Genomic DNA, 22,287 nt, shown 5'->3' on the forward strand with positions numbered 1-22,287 from the left:
ACACCTCTCAGGATAGCAACGGGTAGGTGTGAGAGAGACCAAAGAGCAGTTAAAGGACGTAAGCGGTCTAAACCATGGACACTCCAAGATGCGAAGAAACATACAAAGGGTCCAAACCACAGAGAGATTCTGAGGAAGAGAGAAGCAAAAGGGACCCAGGGAGGGCACAGTGAGAGACTACGGGACAGGGAGAGACATGCACGAGATCAAACCACATAAAGGCTCCAGGATAGAGAGAGAGACGCAGTGAGTGGCTCAAACCACAGAGAAAGAAGCAGAAAAGACAAAGCAAAGAGAGAACATCAAGTAAACTGAGAGGTACGAGACGAGCACACACAGACAGACACCATGACCGGGGGAGGCTCAGGAGGGGTCCAAGCCACAGAGACGTTGAGGCAAAGACAGCAGCGTACGAGATACAAGACATAGAGCTGACCAACCCACTGAAGTGCCAGGGACACCAAGAGGGAAGACACAAGCACACACCGCCCCCGCAGGCACTGACTTGTAACGGTGATGCTGACCCTGCGCCCCCTGGCCCCCAGTACTCACGATGGTGACGCTGGCCTTGCGCAGGTCGCGGTTCTCTTCCTGCAGGGCTTTGCACTTGAACTTGTAGGTTTCTAGCTCGATCTTGAGGACTTTGTTCTCCTGCTGCAGAGACGCCAGCCGGTTGCTGAGCTCCTCCAGGTGGAAGGGCGAGATGACGATTTCGGACTTGCTAGAGGAGGAGGAGGATGAGCTCTGCATAGTGGTGGAGCCCACACCGCCTGTGTCGCTCTCGCTGGCGCTGTCTGCCATGGTTGACCCGGGCACCGGGGCAACGAGGAGCATAGACGGCGGCAGAGCGTGTGCACGAGTGCTTACACTGCGCATGTGCACCTACCCTCGGTCGTTGGGACAGAGCGTCTCCCAATCTGCGTTCTGCAGTGGTTGAGCACAGCGCCATCGCCGGGTCTGCGAAGCGCACCCGAGGCGCCGATCAGGGTCTGCCAAGCCAGTCTGCAAACCTTTATCAGAGTACATCGGAACTGACAGAGCAAAGGATGCGAAAGGAAAACAATACTCGTGCAAACTCCAGTTTGAAAGGGGATACGTAGACGACTTTGATGTGGCACAAGCTCTAGGTTTCTGTGGGAACTGAGGTGAACTGCGCAGTCGAGCGATGCAACTGGGGCTCAGGCTTTTCTATCCCGAGCAGGTAGCACCTTTTAAAGAGTGGGAAGAGCATCTGTGGATTGGATTTGGATAACAGTGCTCACCCACAATAAGCCACTCTTTAACAAAAATAAACTTTAAATATATTAAATATGCCTATTAAATACTCTTCTGTCTAAAAGAAACAATTATTGCCTCGATCATTGCCGGAGATCCCGGACTGCGGCAGGCCCCAACGAGGGGAGGGGGAGGGAGGAACGAAGGGGAAGGCACCAGAGGGAAAGAGAAGAGGTGGGAAGAGACGGGGCAGGAGGAGGACACCAGGGGAGGGATCGTGAAAGAGCCCCGTCCTTTTCAGACTGGGGGGATTGTTTTTTCATGATGACGTCACAGAGAGAAAGAAACGAAAAAACATGCCCCCCAATTTGAAAAAGACGGGGCTTAAACGGAGTGACGCCCTTCTCCTCCATTGGCTGGCCAGCATTTATGAGGCCAGCCAACGGAGAAGAGGGGCGGGTTCAAGCCCCCTAAATAAAAAACATTAATTCTTCTGACCGAACTGCGCAAGCGCAGCCTACGGTCCTCGACCTAAAAATGGGGTTACCGAGACATCGATCTGTTTGCGGATGCGGAAACGCAAAATGCTGCATCTTTCCATCCAGGTACCCTCAACCAAGCTCCAGAGGGAATGCATTTTTTTTTGGTTGCAGATTTATATAGCGCAAACTCGACCTGAAGGTTTTGGAGCGATTTACATGAGCACCGGTTACATTACACAAGAATGCATTCATTTTTTTTTTAAGTAGGCCCGGGAAGATTTAGTGATTTGCCCAGAATCACAGGATGTGGAGAAGACCCCGAGGCTCGAACCTTGGTTTCCAGCACCAAAGTCGGCAGCGCTAGCCGTCAAACCACATCCTCTGATCCATCGTCTGATCGATGGGTCAGGGAAATTACACTGGTGATCAACAGACTGTAAAGATCCAGGACCAAGATGATCCTGATCGTGCCAGTGGTGGTATCCGGACCTTCTACATCTTTCCAAGATGCCACACAGGAGATTACCATGCCAACCGGATCAGTTAACCAAGTTCGGCAGGAAGGTTTTTATCCCAACCTTCCATCACTGAGATTGACAGCATGGCGCCTGAGTTCCTCCAATATGGTCATCTAGGCCTCTTGTGGGACAGTATGCAGATTTTGAAAGAAGCGAGAAGGCCTTCTATGAGGAAATCATGTGCTTTCAAATGGAAGTTTTTTCTATCTATGGTGTACAGCCAACTGACATAATCTAATTCTTGCCCAGGAACAGGTTATTCTCTGATACCTTTTGTACTTGGCTAAATCAGGCTTACAGTATACTTCTATTAAAGTACACCTGGCAGCGATTACAGCTTATAGAAACTCCCTATCAGACTTCTTTCTTTCAGATGCCAGTTGTTAAGGACTTCCTGGAAGGGCTAAAAAAGGTCTACCCAACAATTAGATCTCCTTCCCCTCCCTGGGAACTTAATGTAGTCCTCTCTAAATTAAGGCAGTGAAATTTAAAACTTGACTTCTCTCTGTGTTAACATTCTCTGCTACGGTAGGACTTTCATCTGTTTCACTTTCTGGACCCAAACCTCCTTCCAACTTCCTAGTATGCCCAGCTAAACTATTAGTAATGTGTGCAGGGACGTCATATTGAACATTTTAAAGCTTCGTACTCTCACTAGTGGCCCCTGCCCCTAAACCAGTATGGGGTGGTAGAAGTAGTTCAGCCTTTGGTTGTATGGCCAATTTCTTTACTTCGTCAATAAGAGACCCTACTATATTTGGAAGTTCTGACACATTATCTAAGATATGTGAGCACTTACATTTGATTAGTTGTTTATTAACATTGGACTGAGCTCTTAACATTAAGGTAGTTAAGTTATGCAACTTTGGGGCATATGTATCAAAGGATACATTTGCGATTCACAAATAGCGATTTTTAGAGAGTCTCTATTTGAGAATCACAAAACGCTATGTATGTAGGATTTGCAAATAATTTTTCGAATCCTACATATTCCTTAACTGTAAATCGCAAATTGTGATTCACAATTAGGGAATACCTCCCCATTCATTCCTATGGGCCTAGAGGCCCATAAGAATGAATGGGAAGACATTCTCAATTTGCGATTCTGAATTAGAGAATCGCAAATTGAGAATGCAATTTCAAGGGTGCCAGGGTGTCAAAAGGACACCTTGTTGCACACCTGAAATGTATATGTGTGCACATGAGGCACACATACATGCCCAAAGGGCATGTATGTGCGCCACATGGCACTTTGAAAAATGCAAAAAAGTGCATTTTTCAAAGAAATCGCAAATTACCACCAACTTCAAGTTGGCGGTAATTTGCAATTTCTTAAGGCCAAATTGCACTTTTTCTGTGCTTCATACATTGCATTTAAGGAATCGCAATTTGGGATTCCTTAAATGCAATTGCAAAATAGAGAATCGAAAATTTTGCAATTCTCTAATTTGCAATGCCTTTTGGGATGATACATCCCAAACGGCCTTTTCCCGTTCGCAAACAGGCTGATTCTGGGAATCGGCCCGTGTGCAAACGGGAAAAGGGCTTGATACATATGCCCCTTAGTGTCTATCCCAGCCACATACATAGCTAAGGTATTTAATAACTCCACCTGAATATCGAGTTTATTGAAATAAAAATGTAACTCTGTTGTTATTGCATCCATTGAATCTAACAAATTTTGCCACACTCCGTTATCTGATGAAATTTGATGTTTGGGAGAACTTACTTCCACTAACGTGGGCACATCATATTTATCCAAGAACAGAAGATATGCAGAATTCAATGATTCATCTATTTGATCAGCCATCTTAAGCCCCTGATCGGACCCTCTCGTGTTAACTTTTTGAGAAGTTAGAGTTGTTTGTGATTAGAACATTGACCACACTCCCGAATTACTGGGCTAAATGGATTCATACTGATTTTTTTTATTCAGTGGCTGGTTTATAGACTCTCCTAAACTCTTGCAGACCTTTAAGTACTTAGTAAGAATTGGTGATTTAGAGAAACTTTTGTTAAATTGGATATCATCCAAACATATGACAGAGATATCACAGTCACTAAGCGCACTGTATCGATCTACCCCAACCTGAGCTATACCTTCCGACTTTAAAAGATTGATTTGTTGAACAGGCAACATTATTTGATCTGACGTTGCAATCAATGAAAAAGTAAGTGAGACACCAAGTTCAGGGTCCAAATGAACTTGGGCCTTCACTACTGTTACACAAGACTTCCCTCCTTTACATAAGACATCTTTTGTTGCAGTCGTTTTTAAACAGAAATCATCATTATCAGCAGGCTGTAACAAACAATCACCCTTTGAGGCTCCTTGAGGTAACACCATCACACAATGCCAGAACTATCGCTGGTGAGCATAGACCTGCTGGAGCTGATATGGGTAATGACAACCCACGTAACAATGAATTTTATCTGACCATTTGAAATAGTCCATAGTATAGGACTGGGAGAGCTGAGTTCGATTGTTGTTAGCAGTCTTAATTGCTTGATCAGTGATCATCTTATCATGTTCCATACTTGGTGACTCCTCAATATGGACCTGCAATTCCTCCAGATGCATCCCATTGACGGGTGATGCAGCCTTGTGGGCTTTCTTAAAGAAGGTCCTCCTTTTTTGTGACGTTAAAGACCAACGCAGGCATCCCAACCTCATAATATAATCAACCAATTGTCCTCCAAGGTACAGAAATTCAAGAGTTCAAGGTTGGCAGCGAAAAATAAGAAGTAAAGTCCTCCTCTCCTACCACACAGAGCAAAACACCAGCACTTCCAAGAAGACACAATACGTCACTGAGATAATATCAATGGAGAGAAGTGGAGGGAATCCTCAGTCCATACACCTTGTGCACTAGACCCACCTATCTGTCCATTTCAAACAACATGAGGCACTTTACAGTGGGGCAAGAACACACTAGACAAGCAAGTAGGCACAAAATCTAGATGCAAGATAAAATTCCAGTTATAAAAGATTAGAAATTAAAAAGCATATATATTTGGATTTCCAAATTTTTCTGGAACTATCCAAGGATGTACCAGCCCCCTCAGCCGCGGAGCAAGCCTCACCGGCCTATCGCCAGCCGCCTCCGCGCCACCAACAGGGGTGCCAGTCACATACGATACCAGTTCAGATCTTCAAAGAAATCCTCAAAATTCAGTGCCTTAATACATATGTGCCTCCATTTCCTGAAGGAGCTTTTACGAGGGAGTTCACCTGCAAGCCCTGCTATGTTCTTGCTGTGTCTTTGAGTAGTACAGCCCAAGAGGTTTGCATGGGATTGCCAGCTTAAAATACTGCTGCCTGGCTACGCCAGGTGTGATCTGTAGCAGTTGCAGCAGTGTGTCAACTGAAAACTGGATCCCCCTGTGTCCCCCTATTTTTGCACTATCCAAGGATTTACTGGTTCGTATGCGTGGAGCCTGGCTGACTCCGGGCGGGATCTGTAGCAGCGTAGTTGCTTGTGCACTCAGGGTGTGGCTGGGAACAGCGAAGAACACGCAAGCAGTTGTTTATGGTGCAGAGCAAAAACAGGGCACTACCAAGAACAAAAAAGCAAAGCTCCCTAGAACAGGTGACGTTCGGAGCGGTTCAAGGGGCCGGGAGCCGATTGCAGTCTCAACGTTGTCAAAGAACAACTGCCCGCCGACACATCGTAGATCCCACAGCCCTGCCCGCCTCCGCCCTGCTTGCTACTGTCGGTGAGGCGGTTGAAAACGGCACCGATAACCGGGACCAGCACCGGTGCCGGCTCACGGCAGCGATAGAGTAGGAGCGGCCAAACTCCCCTGCGCTGCTCCCGCTCCTTGAAATCTACTGTATCCGCTGCATCACATTCTCGTCTGTGTTAATGCTAGGTATGTCTGTGAGGTGGTTCTCATGAGGATAGGGATTGATGGGACAGTGGCTCTTAGTAGGAGTCTTATGGGTGAGGCTCGGTATTGCTATAGGTGCAAAGAAGTGTAGGAGGTCGGGGCGTGTTGTCACTTGGTGTTGCTGGTGTCTGCCATGTGCCCCGTGAACACATTTTTATGCCTGCATAGCTCTCTATTCCCGGCACGTGTTGCGTAACATAACCTTTCCTCCTGGCCTGAGATAGCTAGTTTTGCTGAACTCAACACTGTTTTTTTACTTTTGGGCATTTTACATGAACCGCACCATGACAGCTCCTGAGGCGGAAAGCCGGGAGCACTGAATAATTCTAAAAACTGCTTTTAAACTTGTGTTACTCTCACCTCTCTTGAGCACTTGTCCCCCCTCCTTCACCACCAAAGCCTCTCCGCGCAGCAAACTGAACGCTGCTGCGGCGCTTTGGGGAATCACATTGCCGCCATTACAGGGCAGCGAGGCCATGCCCACCTACAGAGGCCACGCCCACCTCCCCTCATAATGTGCCTCAACCGGACGCGCAGCGGACGCGCACAGCGGGCCCGCCGTCAGCGCGCCAAAGGTAGGCCCAGTCTCTATGCCCAAATCCATCAAGAATCATCTCACCTACACCCAAGGAAACCTCCTCTCACTCAACCCCATGAAAAACGAAAACTGCAACTATACCTATAGAGGTGGGAAACCCTTTACCAACTGCGATCTCTGCAATTCAGCCCACACCACGGTAGGACGCCACGGCCTGCAGCTCGGCCTCCTCAACTGTAGGTCCCTTCCGAAACACTCCCTAGTGTTAAACCTCCTCATGCAAGATCTCACAATCGACATTCTGTTCCTTACGGAAACTTGGCTCACCCCAATGCAGAATCTGATATCGTTAATGCCCTGCCTCAAGGCTATCAAATCCACTCTCAGAACAGACCCCTCGACAGAGGAGGTGGCCTGGCAATAATACATAGGGAGCACTTCGCTTGCAGAGCAAACAACGGCACTATCGAAGACTGCGAAAGCTGCCATTTCGCCTTACAAATCTCACCCACAGTCTGCCTCCCCGGGCTACTCATATATCGCCCACCGGGAGCCCCTACCAAGTTCTCTAGCGCCCTTGTGGAAACTGTCACCTCAATGGCTACGTCATCCCCCAACTTCATAATCCTGGGAGACCTCAATCTCCACTTTCTAGACCCCAAGGACCTGACAGCCTCCGACCTCCTTCTCGACCTCACCTCTTACGACCTAAGACTAGTGAGCTCAGAGGCTACTAATGACAAAGGTCACCTACTTGACCCCATTTTTACCAATATCAACGACCTCAAAACCGCTCTCCCCCTCCCACTGCCGTGGACAGACCACTTCTTGGTCCCCATCGATTGGCACCCCAACGTCCCGCCACCTCAACCCCCTCAAATCCGGGTCACTGATAGACCCTGGTCCAAACTCTCGTCTGAAGAATGGGCCACCAGACTCACGGAGTCTCTTCCCCCCCCCAGCTCTAGACCCAGCTACCGCAGATGTGCAATTCAATTCCTGGCTCATCCACTCACTTGACTCTTTTCTCCCCAAAATAAGTACCCTGAAACGAGCCAAAAGAGTCAACCCCGCCCCATGGTACACCCCTGAGCTTAAACTGCTACGAAAAGAATGTAAAAAGATAGAGCGCGCCTGGAGGAAAGACGGATCCATATCCAGAAAAGACACTTTCCGCTCCTCCATGAGAACTTATAAAACCGCCCTACGCAACACCAAAAGCCAATTCTTTGATGATAGAATAAAAAAGTCCTCCAGCTCTGCTAGAGAAACTTTTATCATCATGAAAGAACTACTCAAAGTCCCTGACCCTCCCCCAGTTCCTAACACCTCCGAGGACAAATGCCACAAGCTGGCAAAATACTTTGACGAAAAAATTCACAAGATCCTCGCCACACTGCCCCAAGTCAACCCCAGAGGAGACGAAAACAGTCTCCCCAAACCTATTCCAGACTCTAACCCGCAGCCGGAAAACCTAGACACCTTCCTAGACACACTCGGCCCGGTATTGGAAGAAGAGGTCCTTACAACGCTTGCCACAATCAAAAGTGGCTCTCCCAGCGACCCGGTGCCCATTCGCATCCTCAAAAAAGTGGCATCCAAAATCGCCCTCCCTCTAGCTGACCTCATCAACTCTTCGCTGTGTCAGGGAACGGTCCCTCCCAGCTGGAAGGCCGCCGTCGTCAAAGCCCTCCTCAAAAAACCACTCCTGGACCCGTCGGACCTGGCCAACTACAGGCCAATCTCCCTCCTCCCCGGAATTAAAAAAATTACGGAAAAAATAGTGAATAAAAAACTTTCTCATTTCCTGGAGTCCAACAACCTCCTCAGGAACTCTCAGACTGGATTCCCCCCTGGTCAGGGCATGGACACCGCCCTCCTGGCAGTGGTGGAGGAGACCAGATGCATTTTGGATGCAGGAGGATCAGTGGCAGTGATCCTCCTGGACCTCAGCGCGGCCTTCGATACTGTCAACCACCAGGTCCTCATCCAACGACTCGAAGACATCAGGGTAGAAGGAACCGCTCTGGCATGGCTCACGTCATTCCTAAACAACCGCTCCTTCCAGGTCTGGGAGATTAACACCCGCTCCACACCGATCCCCCTCCAGTGCGGAGTACCGCAAGGCTCTTCCCTTAGCCCTACATTATTTAATGTCTACATGTCCCCACTGGAGGAAGTGGTCACCCCGTTTGGAGTAAAAATCATTAGCTACGCCGATGACACCCAACTGGTAGTATCACTATCCCATCCCAACCAAGAACCGTCCAACCTCCACACCTGCCTCTCGGAAATCTTTATGTGGATGAACGAATCAGCCCTTAAACTCAACGGGTCCAAAACTGAAATCATGCTTCTCGGACAGAAAGGGCCCACCCTTCCCCCAAACCTCTGGCCCACCTGCCTGGGAGAGCCCCCCGCTCCCAAAGAGGAGATTAAGAGCCTAGGGATCTGGATAGAGAAGGACCTGTCCTTCAAAACCCAAGCAAAAAAAACTGCTGGGATCTGCTTCGGTCTTCTCAGATCAGTCAGAAAAATTCTACCCCTGCTCCCACAAACCTCCCGGAAACTGCTCATCCAAGGCCTGATCCTTTCCAGGTTGGATTATAGCAACGCCATCTACCTGGGAGCACCCGAGGCCACCCTCAACAAATTACAACGAATTCAGAACGCCGCTGCCCGGCTTCTCACGAACACCCCGGCCAGAACCTCGGCCAAGCCAGCTCTGAAACTCCTGCACTGGCTCCCAATAAGAGAAAGAGTAAAATTCAAGGCCCTCTGTCTAGCGCATAAACTTCTACAGGACAAGGGCCTCCCCATCCTCAAAAACCTTATCACGCCCTACAAAGCCACAAGGCCCAACCGTTCGGATCACGAACAGCTTATCACAGTCCACAGAGTAAAAAAGACACGCACAGGAGGCCGGCGATTCTCGGTGAACACGGCTAAACTGTGGAACACCCTACCTCTCAAACTCAGAGGTGAATCCAGTCATCTCCGCTTCAGAAAACTATTGAAAACGCACCTCTTCCCCTGATCCACTTCTTCTCTTCTCTCCTTGGTCACCCCACCAAATCTGCTGTCTTGGTTTTTTAGCGCTGGGATGCTCCCGGGTTACCATGCGCTCTATAAAACCCACATTCATTCATTCATTCATTCATTGTTTTCCCTTGCCCTGCGGGGAGAGTGTCAGAGGCTGCTCTGTGGTCCTTCCCCCCTCCCCTATACTGCCCCCGTGGGGTTGGCAGGTAGGGATGACTGTTTCCTGGATGGTGCTTGCAGGGTTGGAACAATGTGCGCGGACTACGCACTGTAAGGGTATTGAGTCTGACCTGGGGTGCGCCCGAGGCCCTGCGATCCCACTGGAGTGGGGGTAGAGACTTTTAGGCCTCCAACCCTCACATCCACTCCTCCCTTGGGCCGTACTCTGCCTTGGAAGGTTCAGTGAGCCCCTGACTGGAGTCCCGAGCTCATCATTATGCTGAGGAAGGGTGACCAGTCAAAAATGTGACCATTTTCCACAAAAGTTAGAGTAGGAATAATATTTTGTATCAAAGAGGGGCGCAGAACGCCTGTCAGGCGGTGCTCATCAATGGAGCCAACACTGAACCCTGGGTGCCACAGGACATAGACTAAATAGGGGCTGAAAAGGCCAGTCTGGTGGGGGTCCTGTCACCCCAGAAAGATGTCAGGTCAAATGGCCCAAAAAAAAGAAAAAAATGAATTCTCTGAGCAAATTTGAGATGTCTGGTCACCCTACACTGAGGTTCTAGGTTTATTGACTCCTGCGTGTGGCGGGTTGGGGGGTGACTATGGAGTTTTAAGATCTTGTCATCCCAGGTGTGGGACGAGTATTGGTTCCCGTTACCGAGGATGGCTTCATTCTTAGGTGAGAGGGAGGCCTCCAGTGCATCAGAGGCTTTTGGTGCAAGTTGGGAGTGCTGTTGGAACAGCACGCCATGAAGGATCTGTTAAGCTTTAGACTGCCCTATCCTGAGGGGGGAAGCGCCAACCCCTCCCTGGAGAGTCAGTCAGCAGAGTTGTGTTTTCTGTGGGTGCTCTGGGCAAGCCGGGGTATTCTGCATTCCCACGGATTCATCATTGATACCTAGACTTGGTGTGGACATCTGATCGACACGGCCCATAATAACCCTGAGTTTCTGGTTATAAGAAAAACTTTTGGACCCCTGAATTTTGGCTATAGTTTTTTCTGTTCTGGAAAGGGGTGTAAGGGGATTGCTATTTGTCTGTGCTATCGGGGCTAAACTACTGATTTTGGCTGCTGATATATTTTATATCCTGTCTTAGTCTACTGAGGAGGTGTCTACTTTACTGTTGATTTTGGTTTTGTGATTGCGGGAAGGCCCTACCTCCCCACACTGTCAATACTCACTGATGGGGTTGTGTCCCCGGTACCTGTTGCACTGGGTTCCCTGTCTGTAGCTGCTGCTGCCAAGAGTTTCCTCGATTGCTGGACCCCTGCTGCTGTTGTGAGTCGACCAGTGAAACTAACTGCCGATGAGTGTTGGGAATGTTCTGATTACCCTGTGCTAGGTACTGAGGAAGGGCATTTGTGGCGGGTTGTGGAGGCTGCCTGGTTCACTGACCTCCGCTGTTTCTGACTATGTAGAAAAGTAGGGCTTTCTGGCATAGTTACCCCCACTTTTGGCTGGTGTCAGTGTGTTTTGACTGTAGTTCACCGGGATCCTACTAACCAGGACCCCCAGTGTCAGTGCCCTCGCTTTCAAATTGACTGGTAAGTCCTTTGTACACCCCCAGTTGGTATAATGGTGTGCCCCTGTAAGTCCCTGATATATGGTACTGAGGTACCCTGGGCATTGGTACACAAAGGTCTCCCATGGGCTGCAGCATGTATTATGCCACCCATGGGAGCCCATGCAAACTGTGTCTGCAGAGCGGTTATCACAGTCTGCGTGAAATAGTGCATGCACCTTTTGCTTTAGATATAAGGTTTTCCTTATATCCTGATCACTGCACTTAAGACCTATAAGTCACACCTAAGGTAGGCCTTATAGCCCACAGGCAGCATGCATGGTTCTAAGTTTGTGGGTACACCTGCACTAGCAGAGGTACCCCTACAAACCCAAGACTTCATTCTCTGGGCTTTGTAAGTGCAGGGAAGCCATTTTAAAGTATGTCGTGAACACTGGCAACTCAAGATGTCCAGTACATGATGGCTTCTCTGAACCAGGTCATGTTTGATATCAAACACGTTGGAATCATGCAACGACACCGATTCCAGGGCTAGTTGCATAATACCATGTACTTGGGGGTCCCTTAGAGAACTCCCCATACCTACCTGAGTAGCCTTGCAGGTCTGCTTGCTAGCTTGTGCTGCTGTTGACCCCAGTAACAGTTCTGCCCCTCTGCTGATGAGCTTAACTCGTGCAGAGGAAGGCAGAACAAAGGTTTTCCAGTAGAGGAGAGTTGTGATCACCTCTCCTTTAGAATTAGGTATGGGTGGGAGTGCTTGCAAGTGCCTCCAAGCTGCATTAAAGGGGACGTTTGTTGTCCTCCTTGCATAAACTAGTTTCCACTAGTACAGGATCCCTTGGCTCCTGCTCTGGCACAAAACTACACAAACTACAGGGGATTTACCACCCTCCTGTCCAGCTCCCCCCACCCTGGAGTGCCCAGAGCTTCTCCAGGCAGCCACTTGATTCTGCCATCTTGAAACTTGGCCCCTGGGAGCTTATAACTGGTAAGGTCCTCAGAGTATTGTCTCTGCCCCCTGATAGGTGAGTCACTGCAGAAGATGTCCTTCCCACTTTTAGGGTTACTAAAGGGATCCCCTGAGGGTGGGTCCTTAGATCTATCCGGACTACATCTTGAAGAACAGACTGGCTGTCGGCTTACGATCGTCTAAAGACTGTTCTGCTCACAGACACTGGAACTCTGCTGCTGGATTGAGCCAGGAACTGAGACAAGAGTGCTCCACTTCCTCGCTGTACTCTTCCAAGTTTCTACAACTCTGTGCATCTTCTGAGTCTTCCACAACTTTGAAGGCATGTAAGCAAGAAGGAATCTCCCTTGGAGTGAAGGAGTCACTTCCCTGCACCTGCAGGCCCCTTAATGTCGATGACCGGTTTGCTAATCCTGCTGTCCCACGGGCACCTCTGAGCTCTGCAACACAGGTCATGGTTTGTTGACTCCCCAGAGGCATGACCAGGCTTCCCTGCAGTTTGGAAGACTGTAATCCCTCTCCAGGCAACTGTAAACACATTCCTGTGCACCGCATCTGTTTTCCATTGCCAAGACTTGTCGACTCTTGACTGAAGATCTTTGAACTTCAAGAACCCCTACCCTCAAGCATCACACAGCTCCAAAAGTGTCATCCTCCATTTATCCCCTGCGATGTGGGCATCCATCTTCTATGTGCTGCTGAGGTATCCTTGTGACTCACTGTGTCTGCTGCCAGAGGGTCCTCCTGGGGTGTCTATTGATTCCTGATGGCTGTCCTGCGTGCTGAGGGCCGGCCCGTACTCACCATTGTTGGGTTAGTCCCAGAGGCCTTGCTGGTCTGCAACCAGGCATTGTTTCCTCCAACCCGATTGTTGTGCTTGACAAGGCTTGTTGGTGGTCCTGCCAGCCACTGACCCTCCTGCATTGTGCGACTGCTCGTGCACAGCTCCTATGTTCCTGCATTGTCACCTGGGCACCAGAGCTGCCTAATCAAGACCTTGGTGCTACAGCAAGTGCCTCCGTCAAGGGGTGGCATCATGCTCCTGCTCCTTCTGGACACCTCCGGGTGGTTTATAATCTATCCACTCTGCATTCATGTACTCCTCGTCCAGAATCCACGCTTGGGTTCCACTGACCTGGTCCACAAGACGCTGTAGCCGCCGGACTTTCAAGATCGGCCACTGACATCAACGGGCGGTTCTGGCACTGTTGCACCTAGACTTGCTGGTGTAGGTATCCTGGTTCCCAGGGAATCAATAGGTGGGGTAGCTCTCCAACCTTCCTTGATCCAATTGGTTTCCTCTGAATCCTTTGGAAAGGGTCCTGAAACAGTAAAATACCAACTGCGACTTTCCTCATGTTATCTAATGGACATTTGCTTTTGTTTAACATGTCTGCACCCGGGTGCCTTGGGGACCCTAGTTCCTTACATTTGGTGGTTCCATGCTTCCTCAGGCTTCTTCATCCTTGGGTATTAGCCTTGTTTGGTTCCTCACCTTACAGCTCATTTTTATAGTCTTCGGTTTGCCCCCCCACCTTAGGGGCTCATGTGTTTTCCTATGCAATATCTTGCTATAATAATCATTGACATTTTAAAAAATGTATTTGTTAACTCTTTGGAATCAGTTCTTATTGTATGACCTGGTTTATGTTTTGTATTATGGTATATTATGAATGCATTGGTCCCAATTATTAATAATATTTGATGTGATGATTGTGAAGTGTTTTGAATGCAATGATATCTATTAATCACACAATAAAGAGTGTAACAACTATGCTTACTTACCTGTTTTAATGTATTTCTTTGTGTGTATTGATATCTCCGGGTAGTGAATATAATAAAAGTAGTTCTTGGTGTTGTGTTTAATAATCAGGTGTGGTTCTTTCTTGTGTGTAAGCTTGCTGAATAACTAGTGTGGTAGTTGCACTCGCTCTACACCCTCCTGGATAAACCTTAGCTGCTCTCCACAGCTTCCCCTTGAGAGCTTTGGTTACCAGATATGTGATGATACAATGCGATCATTTAGACTGCAGTAAGTTACATCGCGGCAATTACAACGCAAGTCGTTACAATGACTCGCGCTAGAGGCACTGGATTTCGGAATAGTATGATTTACTATTCCAACTCCAGTGTCTGTAACAGTAGGGAAGGTGTTGGCATAGTATATCACACTTGTTAGATTTAGGGATCTCTAGTTGGCAGCGGTAGGTACCTTTGACCAAATAGGGACCCTTGCTTCTAGTCAGGGTAAGGGGCTACACTCCTAAAATAACCCCTGCTCACCCCCTTGGTAGCTTGGCACGAGCAGGCAGGCTTATCACAGATGCAGTGTGTAAAGCATTTGTGAACACATACAGTAATACAGTGACAACACTACAGATGGACACCACACAGGTTGTATTATAAAAATAAGTATTTTTATATAGACTTAACACAAGATCAAACAACAAAAATCCAAAATACAGTACTCAAGATATGCTTACAAATAGGTTATTCACTTAAAATCTGTCTTTATCAACAGATAACTCCGACATGAGTTATCACAACGTTGTGACAGGAGAAATCCAAAAGTACGGCGCCAACCGCGAGCTGACCAGCGTCGGGCCCGGAGTCAAACAGACCCCCCAAAGAATAGTACCTTTGAAAGCGATGAACAACAAAGACAGCTTAAGGCATCGGGGAGGTGCGGCTTCGTTGGCGCTGCTCGGTGTCGGTTTCTTACGACCCCAGGGGAGGTGTAGACTCGGTTCCTTACTGCAGCGCAGGAGAGGTGAAACGACAGTTCCTTACTACGTCGGGGACGTGACGTCACGATGGTGCCGAAACCACGGTTCCTTACGATGTCTTGCTGTTGATGGATTCTCAGTCACCCACGTCAAGGATCGGCTCCGCGATGTCAATGTCAGCTTTGGAGTAGATGCGGTCCTTCAACAGGCTTGAGGACCTTGGCACAAGTCGGAGCAGCGCTCACTGCTTCGGGCAGGTTACGGCGTCGCTCGCTGGCGTCGATGTGGCACAGCGGCCGGCGTTGGGTCTATGGTGCAAGTCAGAGCAGGGCTCGCAGCTTCAGTGCTGAAGACGACGTCGCTTGCCGTTATCGTTGTTGCAATTTCCTTCTGCAGCAGCTAATACCGCAGTTCTAGATGCATGCAAGCAGAAGGGGTGAAGTCTTGTTTCCCTGAGACTTCAGGCAGGAGGCAAGCTCAAGTTCAAGCCCTTGGAGATCTTCCTCAAGATGATGAAAGCACACTCAGTCCTTTAGGTCTCGCCTAGCGAACGCAGCTCATGCGTTGCTTCGGCTTGGCGGGACTATTGTTGTCGGTTTGGTGCGCGAAGGGAGGCAAACCATGTGCATGCCTGGACAGGCGATGTGCATGCCCATGGCTTCTCCTCTCCTCACTTCTTACTGGTGCGCCTGCCAAATTCGTGGTTTCTATTGGTTTCTATTGGGAGGGAAGCATGTTTGGTTCCCACCCTGTCTTCCTTCAGTGTGCCTGCTTGAACACAGCATGCGCACGCACCTGGACATGACTTTAGCACGTGCAGCTTTGCTTTCCCCGGGTGTTTCCTGTAATAGCAGCGAGCGCCTTCACTTTCCTTACTCATTGCAATCCCACAGTTTCCCATCTCTGCACGCGCTCTGTTTACTTATTTATTTATTTATTACTTCGGAACGTGGCGCCCTGCTTAAGGGACACCGTGCTCTGTTTGTTTGAAATCAGTGATTTTTAGATGAAAGGTGCAGTACTGGAAAAAATGCCCGTAACGATGTGAGTGAGTGCTTACTCGAGCTGAGCGCGGTTCTGTTTTATTGTGAAGGGAGGTCATTGTAACGCATTCTCTGTGTAGATCTGAAGTGATACCACGCTTTGTACACTTAATTAGATGTATGCCATAACTACCTAACATATACACAGATCTTTGATCTGATTATGAAGCATTTACCATTTGAATTGGGGTACCCAGTTTAAAAAAACTCACCCATGGACAGGCAAGAGGCTGGGGCAACCCTGCTGGATTTGAGCTGGCGGTTGCACACAGATCTCAGCAGCAAGTGTCTACTTCATTGTCCACCAACCTGTGTGATCTTGGGCAAATCCATCTTTCACCCGTGCCACCAGGGTTTACTGATTTGCAACAGACAGATAGGCTTCAAAACTCGTTAGCCCCATGTTTAGGGGACAGAAGATGATGCCTGCTTCCTACAGGAGTGCAGTGAACTTGGCAGGCAGGCAGCAGGTGCACGCATTCACTGCAGAGGAAGGACAGACACGTGTCCCTTGCTGCATACTGCCTTCCCTGCTCAGTCTGTGTGTGCTAACGTGCGTGAAGCAACATGTGATCGTGTGCACAGATCCCTGGTGCAGTGTCTGTCCTATGAGGGCTGCCTTCAAGAGCACAAGGCAGCCTCTTGTTTAACACCCGGTAGGCATTGAAATTACAATGGTGCTCAGTGCCTGTGTGCTTGAGTGCATGAAGTGCTTGTGATCATGTGCATGGATGTCCTTGGAGTACTGCCTTTACGAGCTCCTTTCAGTGTCCGTTGTGCAAGCTGGTGGGCATTGAAATTACAGTGGTGCTCAGCCCGTGTGTGCATGAGTGAAGCGGCCTGTGATCGTGTGCACGGATCCCTGGTGTGGTGTCTGTCCTGGGAGGGCTGCCTTCGCGAGCATGTGGCAGCGTCCAGTGTGCCAGCAGCTGGGCTCTATCACCCACATCTGTCTAACCCTCCTCCTTTTCTCCTGCAGGACAGGGTATCTAAGCGTGTTGTGCAAGGAACTGATAATAAATGTGTGTCCAGCTGGAAAATTAGAAAGGCGGGGCCGGAATCGGCCACGCCAAAGGTATGGCAGTCGTGCCAGCCCCCGATGACCATACTGATGATGCGACAGGCGCGCCTCGCCACTAATTGGTCATAGTCGTGGGCGTGACCTGGAAGTGATTGAAAACAAAACAGGTGATGGACAGAATGTGGATCAATGTCACACATTCACCCCAGTCCAAAGTGGTGTCCAGTCCAGTGGTGTGGAGTGCCTGGGACCCACGTCTGAGCATCCCCAGCGCACTTATGGCGGTATTGCAAACAAAACAGGTGAGAGGTGTTACCTCGAAACCGGTCCGAGCTGATTTGCATATCGCCATTGTCTAACCCAGGGTGGTGTGGAGTGCAAAAAAACGATGGATTTGGGCCCAGATCTTTGGACTGGGGTGAGTGTGTGACATTGATCCACATTCGGTCCATCACCTGTTTTGTTTGCATATTCCACCCTAAGTGCGCTGGGGATGCCCAGACGTGGGTCCCAGGCACTCCACACCACTGGAGTCAAGCTAGCCGGGCTGATGAGAGGTGTTACCTCGAAACCGGTCCGGTCCTCGGATGCTTGATTCCGTTCTGGGAAGGACATGGCTTTTGTAGTTCGGACTGGACTGTTCCCATGGGGCACAGGGTCAGAGCTGATTTGCATATCGCCATTGTCTAACCCAGGGTGATGTGGAGTGCAAAAAAATGATGGATTTGGGCCCAGATCAGGGTGAGTGTGTGACATTGATCCACATTCGGTCCATCACCTGTTTTGTCTGGAAGTGATTGAAAGCACTTCCGGGTCGCACGTTTTGAGCTAATATCAGGCCGGTTAGAACTGGCCTGGCTGTGATCTTGGCAATAAAAGGCTGGGGAGCGGCGGAGTGTGCCTCTTGGCTCGCTGCTCCCTCAGCCTGCCATTAGTTACGCTAGCCTCACTAGGAGGCTGTATTTTAATTTCTTGTTTTATTTACAGGTGTGTCTGCAGGACGGCCAGTGCGAGCACTCTTCACTGAGCTTGAGGTCCCGGGTGAAATCGACATCGTGTGGGCAAGATGTGGACACAAAGTGAACAAATCACAGGGATTAGCGGGCTGAAGGCACAAGGAATTTCGTCGCAAGGCGGGGCGGCTTTGGAGCACCAGTGAAACAGTGCGCTTGGTAATTCTAGGTGCGTTTGAGTAGTGCTAGTGGTGGCGGTCTCCTTTGCAACACCGCCGTTAAACAAAATTGTGCGATCGATGATTTATGTTGTGCTGCTCTTTGAAGCGATCAGCGTTTTAAAAATGGGAAGCAGCTGAGGGATGTGCGTATTTTTAGCAAGCGCAGTTGGGGGCGGGCTCCTTCTGTCATGCACTCACCTCAGGGATTGTGATGTCCCATTTGTAATATACTTTTCCGTAATATTGCGGGTGGCTGTGGGGCTGGGTTCCGCGTGCGGAGGACAGCGTGTCCTAAGTCCGCGACTGCTGTACATTGGATCAGGAGATATGTCCGTGAGGCTGAAGGGGCTCTGACCACCGTCATTGTCAGCGCTGCTATCCTGTTGAGTTCTTTTCAGAAAGCACAGCTTTTCGTGAATATTCCAAATAAAACACTAACAGAATCTTGAATTGTGAATCCTCGCCGAGCCAATTTCCGAAATTATATAGGGCGCTTATGTTACATCCCAAACTCGTGCTGAATAGCAGATTTCTGTGAAGAGCTCCCGGCTCTGAATCCTTTCTTTGCCAGTCTGCGCTTCTGTCTGAAGTGGCCGAGCTCTCCGATGACAAGAGCCTACATTGAGCTGGGGTAGACGGTTCGAGTCCCTCTAGGCGACAATGGAGTCATGATAGAAAAAGTCTCCAAAAGCGCTACGAAGCCATATAAATAGCAAGAGTGCGTTATACAAATGTTGATAGTATAGCAACTTATAGGATGCTGTGTGAGCAAATGGTACAGCATATATATGTCACGGGCGATAGTAAAAAATGCTTTGGGATTTCCATTCTTAGGGCGTGCAGCAACAAGTTTCCAGAAGGCGTACTCACGGAATTATTTGAGGCTTCATGAGTCTTTCAATCTTCTTCCTCCTTCCTCGAACTGTGGGGCCGATTCACAGAACTAACTTAAGACAAAATCCTAAACTTACTACTTTTGGTATTCACAAAAGTTAGGATTTTGTCTTAAATTTGTCTTAAGACAAACTTAAGACAGACTTAAGACAGACTTAAGACAGACTTAGGACAGACTTAGGACAGACTTAAGACAGACTTAAGACAAACTTGAGACAGACTTAAGACAGACTTAAGATAAACTCTTAGCTTAAGTCTGTCTTAAGTCTGTCTTAAGTTTGTCTTAAGACAAACTTAAGACAAAATCCTAACTTCTGTGAATACCAAAAGTATTAAGTTTAGTATTTTGTCTTAAGTTAGTTCTGTGCAAAAAGAAACGTCCCACTCCCTCAGCACCTTGGATCAACAAATAGCACCATAGCGCCATGGAACCGTTTTGGTGAACGCGCGCTTTATAAATAATTTAAAACTCAAACTCAAACAAATCCCTCTATGAAGAAAGGAAGCACCTTAGATTCCTGGAGAAACAATGGAGGCATGCTCCCTCCATTGATAACTTGGCCAGGCTTCGCTCAGCAAGATCCAAGTACCACAAGCACATCTTCCTTGGGAAAGCGTCGCACTTCAAAACCCTCCTTGACTCAGCCAAAAATAAACCTAAAAAGCTATGCAATCTCATCAAGAATCCCAAGTGCTCTCCCCCAACCTCCAAGCTGGGGGATTCTACAAAGAAAGCAGCGGATTTCGCTATAATCTTTGACGAAAAAGTGAAATCACGGGCGGACCAGGTCGCTCATCCTACCCCTCTAGAGGAGCACAAATCCTTAGCCATGTGGCAGAACTTTGACCCCATCTCTGAAGATGCCCTACTCAACTGCATCTGCGAAACAAAGCCCTCCAACCATTCCCTGGACCCCATCCTTAGTGCCATTGCCTTTGACTTTTATACCCCTTCTCTTTTCTATTGGACCACTCTGGTCAACCTCTCCCTCTGCCAAGGCTCCCTTCCAGTCTCCTTCAAAACTGGGCAGGTCACCCCTCTGCTTAAAAAACCCACTGCAGATGCGAATAACCTCAACAACTACCACCCCATCACTAACCTACCCTTTCTTGCGAAGATCACAAACAACTCTCTCATCATATCAAGGACAATGATCTTGATAATTTTCAGTCTGGCTTCATCCAAACTGGCATTGAAAAAGCCCTGCTGCAAGTGATTGATGACGCGCTGCGGATACTCGACTTGGGGGGGTCTTGTCTTCTAATTCTCCTTGACCTTTCTGCAGCCTTTGACACTGTCAATCACAACACCCTCCTCAACACTCTCCAACAGAGAATGGGCATGGAGGGCACTGTGCTTAAATGGTTTGCTTCCTTACTCTCCAATAGATCCCAAATGAACAAAATAGCGAACAGTCTTTCATCTCCTTTGGCAGTAGGTCAAGGTGTTCCTCAAGGCTCTATACTTGAACCCACATTGTTCAATCTCTATTTAGAACCACTGGGAAATCTCCTTAGTAAATCCGGGATCCACTATCATCGCTATGCAGATGACACTCAAATCTACTTCAAGGTTGCCTCTACTCACAATCTCTCCATCCTAAGCTCTACTCTCGACTCCATTCAAAACTGGATGTCAACTCATCAACTGATTCTGAATCCCTCCAAAACGGAATTCCTCCTCCTCTCCTCCTCACTTTCTCCTCCCCCGGCTCAATCATTGATAGATCAGATGAATCTACTTAACAGTAAACCCATCATTGTTGACAGCGCAAAATCCCTTGGTGTCATACTCAACAAAAAACTCAATCTAATCTCCCACATCAATTCCATTGCAAAGTCTGCTCGATACCAACTGCACCTTCTTTGGGGAATTCTTCGCTTCTTCCCGGAGCAAGACCTTAAAACACTGGTCCAATCGCTGGTCCTCTCCAGACTTGACTACTGCAACTCTCTTTTTACTGGCCTCCCCAAATCCCATCTGTCCCCCCTTAAATCTGTTCTCCATTCAGCAGCTTGTTTCATTTTTGGAGCCAAAAGAAGCGACCACATCACACCCATGTTTTCCACCCTTCGCTGGCTTCCCATCGAGGCAAGATCTATCTTCAAGACTGCCTGTATCACCCACAAAGCCTTGCATTCCTTCTCTCCTTGCTACCTGACGAATAAACTAAAACTCTCTGGAGGCTCTAGACCATCCCGTAATGCGGAAAATTTACTGCTCGAACCTCCCACTTTCAAGAAGGAAAGATCGATGGCCCAATCCTTTTCAGGCAATGCGGTGAGAATGTGGAACTCACTTCCGCCTCAGCTCCGGACCACCACCTCCTCCCAGGCCTTCAAAACCGACCTCATGGTTCTCCTCCTTCAAAGACACTTCCAAATTTTATTTACGCCCTCTCTATTACCTGAAGGAAGACCTTCCATTACAGAAAATACTATTCTCCATGACTATGGAAGTGCCTTCCCAGTGTGTTCTTGTGGTCTGAGTGTCTGCCAAGTATTGCAGCATTATCCTTCTTCCTGTATTTGATACTCTTTTGTAACATGCACACATCACTTTTCTCTTGTAACACACTGTTTGCTACCTCTCACATTTTGTTTGCTTTAGATACCTGCACAAGTGCCACCATTGCCTACGGAACGATTGTTCTTGTGTTTGAGTGTCCTCCATTTATTGCAGTATTATACCGCTACTTGTACTTCTTTGTATACCTTTATAACCTGCACACATGTCACTTTTTCCTCCTATAATGTACCGTTTGCTACCTCTTGTATATTGTTTGCTCACATTTGTCACTTTGCCTCATGTAACTTAATGTTTGCTGTTGTAATTTGTTCACTTGTAAGTTTCTCCTCATGTACCATTACTGTTCCTTTTGTGAAGTGCTCCGACACCTTCGGGTAAAGTCTGCGCTATATAAAAACGCATAAAGAAATAAATAATAAATAAATAAATACAAGAGAGTTTAATGGAAAGGGTTGATCTCAATATGCTCACCTGTCCGAGCAGGATATGCACAGGCATGGTAGTGGGAGTGCTTTATTGGGAGAGCCGCCAGCCTTTGCCAGGCGTCCCTG

The sequence above is a fragment of the Lissotriton vulgaris genome, chromosome 9, assembly GCF_964263255.1.
Source record: "Lissotriton vulgaris chromosome 9, aLisVul1.2, whole genome shotgun sequence".
NCBI classification, from domain to species: Eukaryota; Metazoa; Chordata; class Amphibia; order Caudata; family Salamandridae; genus Lissotriton; species Lissotriton vulgaris.